Source organism: Neofelis nebulosa, chromosome 10 (genome assembly GCF_028018385.1).
Source record: "Neofelis nebulosa isolate mNeoNeb1 chromosome 10, mNeoNeb1.pri, whole genome shotgun sequence".
Taxonomy (NCBI): Eukaryota; Metazoa; Chordata; class Mammalia; order Carnivora; family Felidae; genus Neofelis; species Neofelis nebulosa.
The window spans coordinates 12,397,135-12,414,634 of NC_080791.1; the positions used below are offsets into that span (position 1 = coordinate 12,397,135).

Here is a 17,500-nt window from a genome sequence, read left to right on the forward strand (position 1 = left end):
AAACTTTTAAAACACACAAAAGACAGAGACTTAGCCAAAATAACGAGATGGAGAAGTTCTCCCCAAAAGAAAGGTCAAGAAGGAATCACAGGCTACAACTTTTTCAAAACAGATATAAGGAATATCTGAACAAGAATTTAGAAATACAGTCATAAGACTACTAGCTGGGCTTGAAAAAAAAGCATAGAAGACACCAGGAAAAACCCTTTCTTCAGAGATCAAAGACCTAAGAACTAGTCAGGATGAAATGAAAAATTCTATAACTGAGATGCAAAACAAATTGGATACAGTAACAGGATCAAAGAAGCAGAGGAGAAAATAGGTGAAATAGAAGATAAAATTATGAACATTATTAGGTCATGGGGGGAGACTTAGAGAACTAAATGATTCCATGAAATGAAACAATACCCATATCCTAGGAATCCCAGGAGAAGAAAAGCAGGGAAAAAGGGCAGAAGGTTTATTTGAACAAATTATAGCTGAGAACTTCCCTAATCTGGGAAAAGAAACAGGCATTTAAGACAAAGCACAGAGAACTCTCCTCCAGATCAACAAAAACAGGTCAACACCATGACATATCTTAGTGAAACTTGAGAAATACAAAAAGAGAATTTTGAAAGCAGGTAGGCACAAAAGGTCCTTAACCTACAAGGGTAGATACATAAGGTTAGTAGCGGACTGGTCCATGGAGACTTGGCAGGCCAGAAGGGAATGGCAGGAAAAATTCAATGTGCTGAATGGGAAAAATATGCAGCCAAGAATTCTTTATTCAGCAAGGCTGTCATTCAGAAGGACAAAGAATAAAGGAGAGACAAAGAATTTCTAAAACAAAAAGTAAAGGAGTTCATGACCACTAAACCAGTCCTGCAAAAAATTTTAAGTGGGACTCTCTGAGTGAAGAAAAAAAAAAGACCAAAGCAACAAAGACTAGAAAGAACCAGAGAACATCACCAGAAACACTACCCCTACAGTGAACACAATGGCACTAAATTCATATCTTTCAATAATCACTCTGAATGTAAATGGACTAAATGTTCCAATCAAAAGATATAGGGTATGAGAATGGATTAAAAAAACCCCACAAAACCCAAAATCCATTTATATGCTGCCTACAAGGGACTTATTTTAGACCTAAAGACACCTGCAGATTGAAAGTGAGGGAATGGAGAAATATCTATCACGCTAATGGACCTCAAAAGAAAGCCAGAATAGCCACACTTACATCAGACAAACCAGGTTTTAAAACAAAGATGGTAGCAAGAGACGAAGAAGGGCATTATGTCCTAATTAAGGGGTCTATCCATCTGCCAATTGATGCCCCCACTTAGAACAGCCAAATAAATAAATCAATTAAAAACAATCATAAAGAAATTTATTGATAATACCATAATAGTAGAAGACTTTAATAACTCACTTAAAGCAATGGACAGATTGTCTAAGCAGAAAATCAACAAGGAAACAATGGCTTTTAATGACATAATGGACCAGAGGGACTTAACAGATCTATTCACAACATTTTATCCTAAAGCAGAATACATATTCTTCTCAAGTGCACATGGAACATTCTGCAGAATAGATCACATAGTGGGTCACAAATCAGCCCTCAACACACAAAAAGATGGACATCATACCATGCATATTTTCAGATCACAATGCTATGAAACTTGAAATCAACCACAAGACAAAATTTGGAAAGCCGTCGGATACATGGAGGTTAAAGAAATCCTACTAAAGAATGAATGAGTTAACCAGGAAATTAAGGACGAAATTTAAAAAGCATGTGGAAGCAAATGAAAATGAAAACTTGACAGTCCAAACCCTTTGAGATGCAGCAAAGGCGGTCCCCTAAGTGGCAAGTATATTGCAATTTATGCCTATCTCAAGAAGCAAGAAAGGTCGGGGAGGGAGCCAAACTGAAAGAGACTCTTAAAAACTGAGAATAAACTGAGGGTTGATGGGGTGTGGGAGGGAGAGGCGGGTGGGTGATGGGCATTAAGGAGGGCACTTGTTGGGATGAGCACTGGGTATTATATGGAAGTGATGAATCACTGGATTCTACTTCTGAAACCAACAGTACACTGTATGTTAACTAACTTGAATTTAAATAAATAAATCTAAAAAAAATTCTGAGCTATAAGAACACATTATACATGAATTTAATTGCAGGATTTTAATGTATCAGTGGTATATACACAATAATGTATTTTAAATAAATGGTATGTTAGAGTCAATAAAATATTTAGCTCCCATTTTCTCCTTCTATATTACATTATTTAATCTAGTATTTATTTCAATTCTTTAAGTTCCTCAAATTATTCAGTATTATTTTAACTGTCTAATAGAACAAATGTTTTTTACATGCTTGCCAAGTGTCAAGCATTGTTCATATGTTTGAAAAGAAACAACCCAATTTGTCTGTGCCTTACTATCATCAGTTTCCAGGTATATATCTCATAAGGCTGCTATTAGGATTAAATTAATACATGATAGCATTTAAAACAGTGCCTTGAACTTAATGTTCAGATTCATAGGAAGTTGCAAAGATTGTACAGAGAGATCCTCTCTGCCTTTCATCCAGTTTTCCCCAATGGTTATGATTTACATGGCATATGATCAAAACCAAGAGTCTGTCACTGGTACAATGCATGCATGTAGTTCTCAGTAATTTTACCCCACATGTAAATTTGTGTTACTACCTCTATGACCAAGATACAGAACTATTCCCTCACCACAAAGATCTACCCTTTTGTAGTCACACCCTCCTTCTCCCGTACCATTCCTAACTTCTGGTAATCACAAATCTATTCTGTCTCTATAATTGTGTCATTTCAAGGATATTATATAAATGGAATTATACATGGTGTTTTGAGATTGGCTTTTTCACTTAGCATATAGCATAGAGATCCATCCACGCTGTTGCACCTACCAATAGTTTGCTCTTTTGTGTTGCCAATAGCATTCTATTGTATGGATGTACCCAGTTCACATGACCATTCACCTATTGAGGAACATTTGTTTCCAAGTTTGGGGTATGGCAAATAATGCTGATATCAACAATTGTGAACAGGTTTTTAGGTCAACATAAATCTTGCTTTCTCTGGGATAAATGTCCAGAAGGGAAATTCCTGGGATGCGTGTTAAGTACATGCTTAATTTTCTATTTTAACCTCAACTTTTTTTTTTAATGTTTTATTATTTATTTTTGAGACAGAGAGACACAGAGCATGAGCAGAGAAGGGGCAGAGAGAGAGGGAGATACAGAATCCAAACCAGGCTCCAGGCTCTGAGCTGTTAGCACAGAGCCTGACGCAGGCCTTGAACTCACGGACTGTGAGATCATGACCTGAGCCGAAGTCAGATGCTTAACCAACTGAGCCACCCAGGCCCCCTAACCTGAACTGTCTTTTAACTAGGAATTTTACTCTTTTATATATAATATGATCGCTGATGTAAACAGACTTATTTCTATCTTATTTTGTAAACCCAATTTCCAAGTCTTGCTTGGTTTCTTTATTATTGTTTCCTTTAAAACATTTATGTATTTCCTTTGTTAGATTTTTTCCTCTTCTGGCTTAAAATTAGATACTTCTTTATGAGCTGTTCTTAATTTAAAAAAAACTGATAGGCTTAAATTTATACTTTAAAAGATGCATCTAGATAGCACATAAAAATTTCCTATTGCTATATTGTTAGCACTCAAACCAGTATTAGTTTGCTGGAACTTCCATAACAAAACGCTACATACTGAGCAGGGTAAGCAACAGAAATTTATTTTCTCACAGTTCTGGCGGCTCCAAGTCCAAGATCTTCTGAGGCCTCTATCCTTGGCTTGCAGATTGTCACCTTCTTGCTGTGTCCTCACATGGTCTTTCTTCTGTGCATGTGCCTCCCTGGTGTCTCTTCCTTTTCCTATGAGGGAGCAGAGCTACTGGATTAGGGTCCTACCCAAAGTGCCTGACTGTAACTTAATAACCTCTTTAAAGACATTATTTCCAAATACGGTTATATTCTGAAGTCCTGGGGCTTGGGACTTCAACATGAGTTCATGAATTCAACATGAATTGGTGGGGGGACATAATTCAGTATACATTTAATATCATCTGGAATCTCAATGTTATTTTTAGGTTCACATCCTGGCTCTATCACCTACTAGCTCTGTGACAAATGGCAAGTTATTCAACTTTTCTGTGCCTCAGGATTATCGGTTTATAGGTATATAGCTGACAGGATTGATAGGAAGATTAAATGAATACTTACACGGTATTTAGAACAGTGTTTTGTACTTAGTTTAAGCTCAGCATTATTGTCCACTACTGTCATTACCACCTGTACTAATATTTATGCTTAAGTTTTACATATAATAGTTCTCAATTATAGCAATATTGTTTTGTAACTGGCTTCTCTAACCGATATTACTTCTAAAAATCTACTCCTATCTACTAAATTGATTTCTCCTCTTGTAAATTTTTTAGTGCTTTCGGAAAGGGCCAACACAACACTGAATAGGTTTTTGCTTTGCATCCACAAATAGTTAAGTCTATCTGGTATAGGATGAAAAGATGAAAAATATTTGTCTTGTATCTTTGAAGATGCTGTTCTATTTTCTTCTCACATCTAATGTGACTGATGAGATATCAGATATCAATGTTAATATCCTTCTGGAACTTTTTAAAATTTTCTCTTCATCCTTGGTTTTATGAACTTTATGCAAATCTTTTATCTTTCTTGGTAGTTTTAATGGCTCATGACCCTTTACATCTGAGAACGAATATCTACTAACTTTCCTTTCACAATTTTGATCTCATTTTCCTTGTATTCTATATTCTGGAGGAATTACTGAGTTAATATTTCACCTTACCAGTGTATGGTTTTCATTTCGATTTTCAGTGTGTCCCTCAAGTTTTTTTTATTTCATCTATCTTATGTTTAGTTTAGCAAACATCTAGCTAACTTTAAGCATGGCTGCAACATCTTCTCAGGTCACTCCAGAAATGAATTATACTGTTTTCTGAATGTGCAAATCTCTTCTCTGTGTTGTGCTTGATGTCTTTTCTTTCAAGTATTCACCTTTTTCAAATGATTGGTAATTTTGGTTACGTATTCATCTTTGAATGTAAGATCTACTAGTAGCTTCCCTGTATAGACATACCTTATTTTATTCTGTTTCACTTAATCGTGCTTTGCAGATACTGCATTTTTGTTGTTTTGTTTTACAACAACACTGAAAGTTTGTGGCAACCCTGCATTGAACGATCTATTGATGCCATTTTTTTCAACAGCATTTGCTCACATTGTGTCAGTCACATTTTGCTAATTCTTGCACTATTTCAAACTTATATTTGTTATGGTGATCTATGAGCAATGATTAGGATACATTGAAAAATTACCAATAGATTATTTTTTAAATGTTTATTTTTGAGACAGAGAGATCAGATGAGGGGCAGAGAGAGAGGGGGACAGAGGATCTGAAGCAGGCTCAGTACTGACAGCAGAGAGCCTGATATGGGGCTTAAACTCACGAACTGTGAGATCATGACCTGAGTCAAAGTTGGGTGCTTAACCGACTGAGCCACCCAGGTGCCCCAGCAATAAATTCTTTTTAAGCTAAGGTTTAAACATTATTTTTTAGATATAACGCTATTGCACACTTAATAGACTACAATCTTCTCAGGGCTCTCTCCTGAGCCAAGTATATGAAACTTTTGTGGCAATCCAGTCCTGAATTCATTTTGGACTGTAGTTTTCTAGTTTAATCTCCTCTCTTTTGATTTCAGTCTTTGGATTTTCTCACACTCTGTTGAAAGAAATTCTTCTTGTTTTCTGGCATGGTAAGGAAGTTTTATAAATCTCCTTCCAGACATTTCTGTGGACTTATTTTAGAGGGAAGGCTACAGCATGTGCCAAGTCCACCATTTTGAATAAGTTCGACAGTTTTTCTTATTTATTGTCAGCTTCCTACTTTCTGTTAGTATCTTGTTATCTCTTTATATTGTGAGTCACTTGTTTATCTTTTATCACTAGATCCTGTTTGTATAATATCTGATAAAAGTTTCTCCTAGACTGGGTTGAGAATCTTGGACAGGTTCTTAACTTTCTACTCTGTAGGCAGAATTTAGTGATCAGTAAGATGGGATATTAAGAGTACAAACTTCTTAGGGTTTTTGGTAGTTCCTTTAATCTGTTTCTTTTATTTATGTGAAATAAAATCATTCAGTCTCCATACAAACTCTGTGTGTTCACTTTATCTTAAGAAGATTCATAGCAAAAGATAGAAATACTATTATTTCAGCTGTTTTCCATCAGGGTATCCAGAAAATTATCTTTGGTATCAATCATAGATCCTCGGCCTGTTTAATTCTGTTAATTTCCTAGAGTTTGTAATGACCTGAACAACTGCATCTGCAGTCTTTTATTATTGCTCTCCAGAGGCAAGTTGATCTTACAGGAACACACTATCCAGGACTCTTTCAATTTTAGTTTCCAACTCATGCTAGTAGTTTCCATGACAGCTAAAGGAAAAAGAAAAAAGGGAACTTAATGAGTCATCCAGGGGTTCAAATAAGGTAAGCAAGTTCTCTAAGCCTCTAGGCTCTCCTGTCCTCTCTTTCCTTAAATCCATTCTCAGACTGATTCATTTCACACTGTAGTCCCAAGAAGCTTAAGCCACACATGGGCTTCAGTGTTCAACTTTCACAATGAGAGGGGTCCACATCCTTCCAGAATTTATGTGTCACAGAAAAAAACACAAATAAGAACTCTGATGGACTCAATTGGGACCAATCACTTATGCGGTGGTAGAGTGCTTTGATGGATGAGTAGGATCCAAAAAGAGGGAGAACCACATGTTTGAGAGTTCCACTGGTATGATATAAAGTGGAGTAAATGCAGTTCTCTAGGAAAACAGGGGCTCTGTTACTAGAAGGAGGAGTACTGGTCAGGAAAGAAACAACAGATGTGCAGTACAAGAGGCAATACAGATGAAGGCAGCTAAGAGAGGGAGTCCTATTTCCTACCATTAATTCTTTGTTCAGGGAAGCTTTATCTGAAACTTTGTTCTATTCCTCACATGAGTCATAAGAGTTGTTCATTCATTCATGCATTCATTCATTCAGTCCCAAACATGTATTGCATGCCCTCGGTTGAAAACTTGGAAATAACTAGGAATCCAAGCATGGTCTCTGAGCTCCAAAGGTCAGGCATTGTTTATAAATGATAAAGGTATATTCCCTGCCCTCATGAAATATATAATTTAGTTTCAGTGTTATCTATGTTATCAGACACATACAGAATTATTTCTAATATATAACATCACAGCCATATGAAAATAGTGCTATGAGTGCACAGGAAAGGAGTGGTTGAGTATGCCTATATAGATCTGGGGCTTGAAGTTTGATGGTTCTCTTTAATTAGAGAATGCTATGAAGGAATTTCTTTCCATTAAAAAGGAACAGCTTGGACGATGGGTTTAAAGCAGGAACACATATTTAATATGATCCTTACCTAGTTCTGGAAGTGGGAAACCCATTTAAGCGATACTTTTAGAGGCTAATTTAGTGTGAGATATAGAAGTTTAGGCTATGCTGGCAGATCCTTGGTTTCATTTCTTAGTTATTTCCATACAAGTTTACCTCTTTAGTTGGATTACATATACTTTCTGGCAGAGACCAAATCTTATTCTTCCTTATTTTTCTAAGTGTGCCAAACCCTTTCCAGGAGACACTTGGAGCATTATCATTGTTCACGTTCCAAAAGAGCAAATCTTTCCTGGCAAACACAAAGGTACCACTGTTAACATATGTTCATATTTTTCTTTCTCTTTTAAAGCTTCAGTCACCAATAGGTAGTCATGAAAAATACAACCTTTGTTCCTAAATTTGAAATTTCTGACTCACAACCTGACAGTACTTCATAATACACATCTCATGGGCTTTTGCAGACTTGATGGATCTTGGAGTCTTTCTGGAATATCTAGATATATCCTCCTGAAAGAGAACATGTCTTTATAACATGCCATTCTATAAATAGCTGTATAATTATTAGCTATTAGCTAATAAGTGACTATTAGTCACTGTGGCATCCAGCATCCTCCCTGACAAATGTAAAAGGAGTCTTTATTTTATTCAACACATACAGATTGAACCAATATAGTCTGGGTGTTTTCTAGATGCTGTGGACAAAACATCTAGTGAGCAACACAAGGCCTTTATAGTCAGGGAGCTTAGAATCTAGCATTGAGTAGAACAGGTAAAAATCACATATAAACCTAACTTAATAAGATCATCTTAGATAGTGATAGTCACATAAAAAGGGAACATGATAATATAACCGATAGACGGAGGGACCTACATCTAGTTTGTGTGGTCAGGAAAAATTATCTCTTAGGAGACACTTGCCCTGCGGCTGGATTTAGAATCCATTGAAAGATTTTATCTAAGGGAGTGAAATAACACAATTTACAGTTTCAAAAAATCAATCTGACTGCTGTGTAGAGAATGCCTTGAAGAAGTTTCAAGATTATAAGGAGAAAGACCAGTTGTTGCCTAACTCCAGGAGAGAGGTGGCCTGAGCCACGATGATAGCAATGAAAGTAGAGAAGAGATAGATTATCAACGTTTAAAAAAATATGACAGGATTTTGAGGTGAGAGAAATGGATGAATAAAGAATAGCTTCTGACTATTATATGAGTCTTGCTAACATTTTGTGAATTGGAGAAGACTCAGACAAATGTGTTTTGGGATATAAATCAATGATTCTACTTTGATCATGGTGAGTTTGAGATGCCTCCTAGATAATAAAGTAGGCAATTGGTTATGCAATTCCTAAACTCAATCAAGAGAACAGAGTTGGAGACGAATATTTAGAAGTCATTGAAATTTTAGGCAATATGTAAACCACAGAGTGGATATTACCCAGAATGAAAGTGTAGATAGGGAAAAGCAGTGAAGGGGATGGAACTCCAGGGTATTCCAAATTTAGAGGCCAAGTAGTAGAGGTGGAATGGGCAAATGAGAGGGGGAAAAAGTCTCTAGGCAGGAAGGCAGAAAACACAGAAAATCATGTTACACAAAGGAAAGCGAGGGTCTGAATAAAGAAGGTGTATTCAACTTGAATGCTACCAAGAGTTTCAATGGTATGAACACAGACAAGTAGCCATTATATTTGACAACAAAGGTGACCTTAAGACGAGCAGTGTAGAACATAAGCCAATATGGAATGTGTTGTAACAGAGAGTATGAGTCATGAGGACAGTGAATAAACAATCACATTTTGAAGCAGGCTTTGTTCAAAGAAGAGAGATGTGTGATGGTAACTGATGTAATTTCAGGGATGGATATACACATACAAATACATGTATATATTTATATATATAGATTTTAAAATTTTTGTTCATTTTTTTAAAGATGCGAAGTATTATTAGAGCATGGTCTTCTTTCCTAAGGAAAAAAAGGAATACACTAAAGACTGTAACAGTTATCAATTTATTTTCTCTCATGTCCAAACATTCCCTTCAATATACTCTCTGCAATAATGGACAGAATTCTCTCAAGCATGCCTCCTGTACAATGAGCACATTGTTTAGCTTTCTCAAGAGAGGGCACTGGAAAGACATTAGAGGAGGAAGGTGCTATCCTGCTATTTCCAGTGGCTACGCAGTGGGTTGGTGTTTTGGGTGTGGGACCATCTGTGGAGCTCTTCCCCAGGCTTGCTCCCAGAACCTATCCATCATTTGATTGCCTTGCAGACTTGTTCTGAACTAGTGATAATCTACCCTGGCCTTTCCTACACAGAAAATGATGCCACAAAGCTTCCTCTCTCCAAAGACCTCCTCCTTGTCTGGGCACTGATTACTTCTGCAGGTCTCCTGCACAGTTTCCCTGTGTTCCAGATCCCCACCTGCTCTGCATGCCCATGCCTCTGCTTGCCACTCACCTGCACCCTGCCCACCATCACCTGTACCCAGAAAACATACAGAAGGTGTTTTCTGCTTGCCTAGCAACAGCCCATGAACTGTGGTCTGGGAAAACCAACAATCTCTGTTACTTTCACCAACAAGGTCTGACCCTCAGCCATGGGAGGCTCCCTTCCAAGTTGCTCTTTCCTAGGATTCCCTCCCTCTACTCTAAGAGTACCATATGATTTCCTTATATGTTACAGTCACTCCTTTACCAGAGTTTGATAATTCTCTAGATGGGACTTCCTCACTTTAGTTCACTGTATCGTTTCTACCTTCTAATTGGATCCAAACTTACACAACAACGAAAGAGTCTAACTACAGGAATTCAGCACTAAGTGGTACTTAGAAAATACCAGTTTTTGAAACATTTTCCTTGGAAAGGTCCCCATATATGTAATTAAAAAACGCTTACCTTCTCAATTTCTTCTCAGTATATTCTTTAACACCCTTGCCCCTTGATGATGGTTTCCCTTGGAAATATTCACCTCTTTGTTTCTTTCAGGAGTAGTTTTCCATGTGTAACAATTCATTCTATCTAAAAGGCTGGGTGCCATTTTTACCTTTTCATCCCGTTGGAAGACCAACTTGTATGCAAGTACATACTTGGCAATCATCTCAGACAGGAAATGACCACATCTAATGTCAAGGAGGCATAGCAACAGTTACTTCTATGTTTATGATGATTCAGTTTTTGGAAGAACCAAAAGTGCAAACTTCTGAGAGCTGTTCTGAATGTATTGCCCTATCTGAGCATACATTTCTCTTAGGATTTATATGTTACAAACATATTTCTCTTTCTTTTCTTAAAAGAAACCTTTAGGTCTCATTCTAATTTTTAGTCTCTGTTCTAAAATTATAGCCCTCTGTGTGTTCTCTTTAAAAATCTGCCCTTTAACATGCCCTCTTATCCATTCTCCCTTCACTTGAAGAGTGATTGTGGAAAATCACTTTATTAATAGAAAACAACACATGCTGTTCCAGGTTTCCATGGTTTCACAACTCTTGTTCATTCTGACCTTAGCAACTGGAACAGTCTTTGGTGATGCCCGAGTTAAGGTAACCAGTCCTTCCCTCCCTTACATTCTCTTTTCTTGCTCTATTGCTCCTTCTTTCTATTTTTCCATCCCTCTACTGCCTTCCAATTGTAATCAGGATAAAATTCAAACTCCTTGCCAAAGGCTACAGAGGCCATACATGATTGGGTTCCTGCTTTCCTCTATAACTTCTTCCTCCATATTTCCTGCATTGCCAATACTCCAGGCATAATGATCCCTGTTCCTTAAATAAACCCAGCTCCATTATGTCTCTTGGGTTTTGCAATTGTCATTTTTTCTGTCCCTACTTTCTCTCATGGATGCCTCATTTCCAGTATTTTGATCTTACTTGAAGTGCTTTCCCCTGAGAGGCCTTCTCTAACTCTACTTGTCACCTCCATCACCATCATGCCATCATTGTGCATTACATAACATTATATACTTTGTTTATACTACTTTAGCAGGTCGGAATTATTTTATATCTACATTATTCTTATAACGTAAATTCTTTCATGGCAGAGAATTCATTTGCCTTTGTGACCACTTTATCACTACAGACTAGAATAGTTCCTGGCGCATGATGGATAAAATTTTTGACCATCTGAATGTGTACTGGGCACTGAACTGTGAACCCTTGTTCCTGGGCAAATAAGTAAAAATTTATTATCCTTTACCCAGAGGAAACTGGATAAATAGATTTATGATGTTTCTACTATAATTGTTCTTTCCTAGAAGTAGCAAGAGTAGGTCAGAGGCCCAGAAGTATGTGGGCATGGTTTGGAGTGAAAAATTAAGGAAGAATATGATGCCAGATTGTTCTTTTGATAATGATATTTCCCCTTCCAACTGAAATTCTATCAATCATTATTTTTTAAAATGATTTTAAATTTTAAATTTTTAAATGATTTAAATGATTACGTCTGGGGAAGGTCTGTTAAAATCCAAGTGAGAGATTAAAATGTTAAACCTCCATGTGTAGGTTACAGAAACCAGTGTTTTGATTATTGGTTTTCAAACAGTTTTAAGTAGTGGAGCCTTTTCAAATCAAAACCTTCCCAGAAGTCCAGCACACATATAGGTTAACATGGCTGATATGCTGGCTGAAATGGCGTAGCAGAACTTGTATCCCGCCCACCAGGCACCTAAGTCCTGTTCCTCCAAGCAGTACCTGAAGGACCACCCATAGCACCCAGATTTGTACAGAGCAAGGTTTGAAAATCACAAATCTTGGACCAAGTCCTTTATCTGGGAAATAGGCCCAGAGAGCTGAAGTTGTCCAAAGTTGTAAAATTACTGTTGACAAAAGGACTGCAACTCAGCTTCTTGAATGCTAGGGCACTGTACTTTCACCTGCTATTCTATATTCCTGGAGGATAAATTCTATCAAATCAGGTTAGCTCCTAGCAGTGGGAGTTCTTAAAAGGAGAGAAGAGTCAAAGGATTTTAGTATCCAGGGGACCTCACTTGGAATTCTGCTCTTCTAGGACTGAGGACATGGTGAATTACCTCACAAGACTTCTCTTGCCACTTGGCAATCATCTTGAGTTGGTCTTTCATGGTAGAAAGAAGAAAATGGGACTTTCTCCAAATATTTTATGACTTTATTGCACTGAATGTCCATGAATCAGAAATTTTAACCATTTCTCCACATTCTTGCCATTAGAAGTATTGACTTCCCATTTGTGAAGAGTGGCAGGACTCTTATCAAGAAGTGTAGGTCCCTTTCATGAGCATTAATTTTTTTTTTTAAGTAGAAGCCCAATTAGAAAGAACTGATTTGGTTGAATTGCTGGTTTATGGATTAGCCATAGTGTAGATTTTTTCATGCTGATTGGGAGTGCAGAGCCAAATACAGCATCTGACAGGACAGCAAACACTTCATAAATGTTTTTAATTAAGTGAATAAATTTCAGAGATGTTAGCTAGCAAATACAGTTTAACAATATATTAATTTGATTTCTGACTACTGATTGAGGTGGGTGGACACTATTTTGCTATATGCAATTGTTATATCAGGCATCAATGATGTCCACATAGAGATCTTGAAAAATGTCCTTAATGGCAAGATACTGGATGTAACCATGAAAATCACTAAATCTTTCCACATCGGTGTGCTTCTCCCTGATGTTTTCTGCCTTGATGATAACCATAGTGTCTGGGCTTCTCAGAAGAGGACGCTGAACAGCTTTGTGGACATTGAGGGCCCTTCAGATAAAAACATCAGTGGGGAAGGGTATGAAATGCTGGCCCAGAGAAATAACAATGACGGTGTGTTTATCTCCTCCAGTTCTGTCAATGACTCTGGCAATGTACTCAATTTCTTTCACTGAATAGGTCAAAGATCCAATCAAGGGATAACCATGTTTTTGCCACTGAATGTTGATATTCTCATCCAAGTCCACAGCAAGTTAGTGTTGAAATTTTCCAGCCTCAGGCAGATCCATTGACTTCAGTGCTGATGACAGGTAATCCCCAAAATGAAAGAAGTATAAAATTATAAAGATCATAAAGACAGAAGAAAAGGTTTGGTGTTTATCATAAGTTAATCATGACTGATTTATTACTGGTTCAACTGAAAGAATAGCTTTGAAGACTGTTTGAATCAAAAGTGCTACGCATATAAGAAATTATACATGCTCCCTTGTAGAGCTATGCAAAAGCAAATTGGGGATGGAAAGCATTCAAGTAACTTCACTGGAGTGTGATGCAGTTAATGTTTTAGGTATTATTTTTGTACATTTTGTGAGCTGTAGATTAAGCTTATTTGAGGAAGTACTAATTGAAGTATACATTTCAAAAGCCAAATAAACCTAATACTCTGTTTCCTTAAGACTGGAATTATATTCTCTGCTTCTGCATTTCCTTTACCTATTCTTAGAATGGGATTGAGCATGTCATCTATAATAATGCTTTTACTATCCATTTGTGAAGGGCTTCATAGTTTACAAAGCATTTACTTGGATTTATACATTCATTCACCTCAAAGCGTGCTCCTCCTTTCCACACACATGTCCCCCTTATCCATTAAGAATACATTCCAAGACCCACAGTGGGTGCCTGAAACTGCAGATAGCACTGAACCGTATATATACTAGGTTTTTTCCTATACATACATTCCTTTGACAAAGTTCAATTTATAAATTAGGCACAGTAAGAGATGAACAATAAAAAGGAGAATAATTATAATATACTGGAATAAAGTTAGATAAATGTGATCTCTCTCGAAAGATCTTGTTGTACTGCACTCATCCTTTTTCTTTTCTTGTGATGATTTGAGATGATAAAACGCCTACATGATGAGATGAAATGAGGCGAATGATGTAAGTGCTGTGACATGGCCTTTGGCTACTACTGACCTTTTTTTTTTTAATTTTTTTTTAATGTTTATTTATTTTTGAGACAGAAACAGAGTATGAACAGGGGAGGGGCAGAGAGAGAGGGAGACACAGAATCCGAAACAGGCTCCAGGCTCTGAGCTGTCAGCACAGAGCCCGACGCGGGGCTCGAACCCACGGACCGTGAGATCATGACCTGAGCTGAAGTCGGACGCTCAACCGACCAAGCCACCCAGGCGCCCCGCTACTACTGACCTTCTGACAATATGTCAGGAGAATTATCTTCTGCTTCCAGACCACAGGTGATTGTGAGTAACTCCAACTGTGGAAAGTGAAACCATAGATAAAAGGGGGTGAGGGGGGAACTACTGTGTCTACACACACACACACACACACACACACACACACACACACAATTTAACTACCATGTTATAGAAAACCAAGAGATGAAATGACCTGCTCAAGATTATACAGCTAGTGACAGAATCTGCACTTGAATTTGAACTTCCAATTCTTGTGAAAACAGTCTACCCAATCTTAGAACCTATGAAAATGTAATATGAACAGAATAAAATGATGTCCTTCAATTTTTCATCCCATAAATTAGACCTTTATCAGACTATCGGGGCCAGCTGCTTTGTAGTTAGAACTTCTGAGGAAAATATATATAAGAGGATTATTAATGCTTTGTAACAAGTGCCATCTTTGAAGTAAAGGGCTACATTTAAAGTTTTAACCCAGGGGGTTTGAAAATGAAGACACTGGAGCATTAGTTGAATGAAAATGGCAGTATCATTGTCTTCATTCTGCTGCTAATTTACTTCAATATCCTTGCCCAAAGCATGCTGTAAAATTTAACTTTTAACAAAATGTGTAACACACATTTTGCTACAATTTAAAAGATTAGACAAAGAGGGAGGTAACTCAGTAATTCAGTACTTTCTATAACCTAAGAGATCCACTGGTACTGAATGTGATGCTAGAGATTACCACCAGACCCTTAATTGTTTAAAGATTACCACAAAACTGAGGTATGGAGGAGTTCGGAGGTCACAATTTAAAACTCTCCCCTTCTGGTGGGAATTCTACATACTGCTTGGAGCCAAGGCCCTGCTGATTTTATAATGGGAGAATAAGCTTGCCTTCTAAGCTTGAGATCACAAGAGTGGCATCATTCCAGAAAGGCCATAATGGAGCCACATGAGGTGCACTGTCCCCAGTGATGATGGCCAGGACCCAGGACACAATGGGCAGACAGTAACAGTTTTATAGGTAAGAGTGCTAAGATCTACTAGTGAGTTCTGAATTACTTTTTGTGCATCCTTGGTTTAGTAAATAGAGACCGGGACTAAGATTCTAGCCACTGGATTCTAGCCCCAACCTGGATGTTAGATAACTGCACTGAAGTTTTCTAGGCAATTTCTATGTGTCTGTGTGCCTTGCAATGTGTTAAAAATTTTATAACTATTATCTCATTTAGTATTTATAACTACCAGGTAGTATCATGTGGAGTTGATCGATGAGGAAAATGACGGACTGACAATAAGTAACATGCCAAAGGTCACGGCTCCTAAGAGGCAGAATTTATATATGATAATACTTAAAAGCATGTGTTTTTTTTTGTGCCTAATTCTAACTGATGCAAAGTCACCACCTTGCTCCTGGCATCTCTCTTTTCATGTAATGATACAGTGATGATAGCTTATACCAAAGAGAACTTCACTATGTAACAAACAATTTTAAATGCATTGTATATAATACTTCATTTTACCAGGTGGGTACTATTTTCATCTGCATTTTATAGATGAAGAAACTGAGGGGGACACTAGTTATGTAAATTGCACCAGATTATCCAGGTAGGACATGGAGAAGTCAAATTTTGCTTCCAGGGCAACAGGATCTAAAATCCACACTCTTAAGCATCATCCCAACTGTAGAAAATGGGCAATATCTTATGGTATTTTCAGCTCTGTTAACAATTTTCTGAGCATGCTGGATACAAACTGAGGCATGTATTCTGCAGGGATAGGAATGTAATAAACCTTTTCTATACTTGCTCCCTTCCAGTCAGATAAACATATTGTTTTAACGGAAAGGGAAGGATGTCTGGAAAAGTTTGGGTATGTTGTGATTAAGAAATATGAAGAAGAGGCATTTCTTATTGCTACCTTGAAATAAAAGTAATTTCTTTAAGAGATATAAATAGCAGCTTAGACTGTGGCATACTGCTGATACTGTTTTTGAAATATTCCATCCACTGGCAGATTGTGGAATCTCCCATTGATATATAAAATTTCCTCTTAGGCATTCTTTCATTTTGGTTGGAGCCAAACTACAAGAGACAGGATTCCATGTGTCTTTCCAGACATGTCCACCCGGGATTGTGCATGCCATTCCAAACTCACATTTCTTTTTCATTTGAACTGTTTTTTCTGCCAAAGAATCAGCAAGATAGGATCTTCGAAATATCACCTTATTCATCAGCATTTATTAAGAATCTATTATGTTTTCTAAGTATCCTCTTAATAGGTCATGAGGGAGGGGAAAAAGCCTATTGAAACATCATCCTTTAAATGTAATAGTTTTTTTTTAGTAAAATTTTTTTCTGATATGAATTTTCTAAGTGATGCCCATTAATGTTCATTATAGAGAACATGTTTTCTCCCCTTCCCTGCCTCCCCAAGAAAAAGAACACGCTGGGCAAAATTTAAGCATTTATTTGCCTTTCTATGAAAGTTACCAATTCTTGCTTAGTAATAAAAACTCAATTATTTTATCATTCTATCCATCTTTACCCTCAAGTTTGCTACATTCTGTCACAGCACCTTAAATGCCATCATCAAACTAAATTCTTTGAACAGAGGGTCCAGAACGGCAGCATAGGAAGACCCTGAACTCACCTTCTCCCATGGACACACCAAATCTACAATTACATATACAGCAATTCCTCCTGAAAAAGTGAGGGCTGATTGAACAGCTTCTGCATGACAAATGATAGAGGGACTACATGGAGAAGGGTAAAAAGATGGGAGCATGGTAACAATAGGAGCCTCATTCCCAATGCAACAACCTCATGGAGGGGCCCACATACAGACTTCCCTATCGAAGGGCACAGCAAAAACCAGCTATTTAAAAGGCAACTGGTGGGGTGCCTGGGTGGTGCAGTCGGTTAAGC

The 17,500-nt window shown here is 37.4% G+C and overlaps 1 long non-coding RNA gene and 1 pseudogene across 2 annotated transcripts; both read right to left on the minus strand.

The window, feature by feature from the left end:
- Window positions 1–3,745: 3,745 nt before the first annotated feature.
- On the minus strand, window positions 3,746–11,673 carry LOC131486829 (uncharacterized). 2 transcript variants are annotated; one of them, XR_009249470.1, is made up of 4 exons: window positions 10,369–11,668; window positions 7,629–7,764; window positions 6,386–6,509; window positions 3,746–3,909 (listed from the first exon to the last, which is right to left on the minus strand). It is a non-coding gene; the product is annotated as an uncharacterized LOC131486829 (long non-coding RNA). The 2 variants fall into 2 exon arrangements; XR_009249471.1 differs by lacking the exon at window positions 3,746–3,909 and having other exon boundaries at window positions 4,901–6,509; window positions 10,369–11,673.
- A 1,060-nt stretch (window positions 11,674–12,733) lies between these two features.
- Window positions 12,734–16,879, minus strand: LOC131486831 (NXPE family member 4-like; annotated as a pseudogene).
- Between the last annotated feature and the right edge of the window lie 621 nt (window positions 16,880–17,500).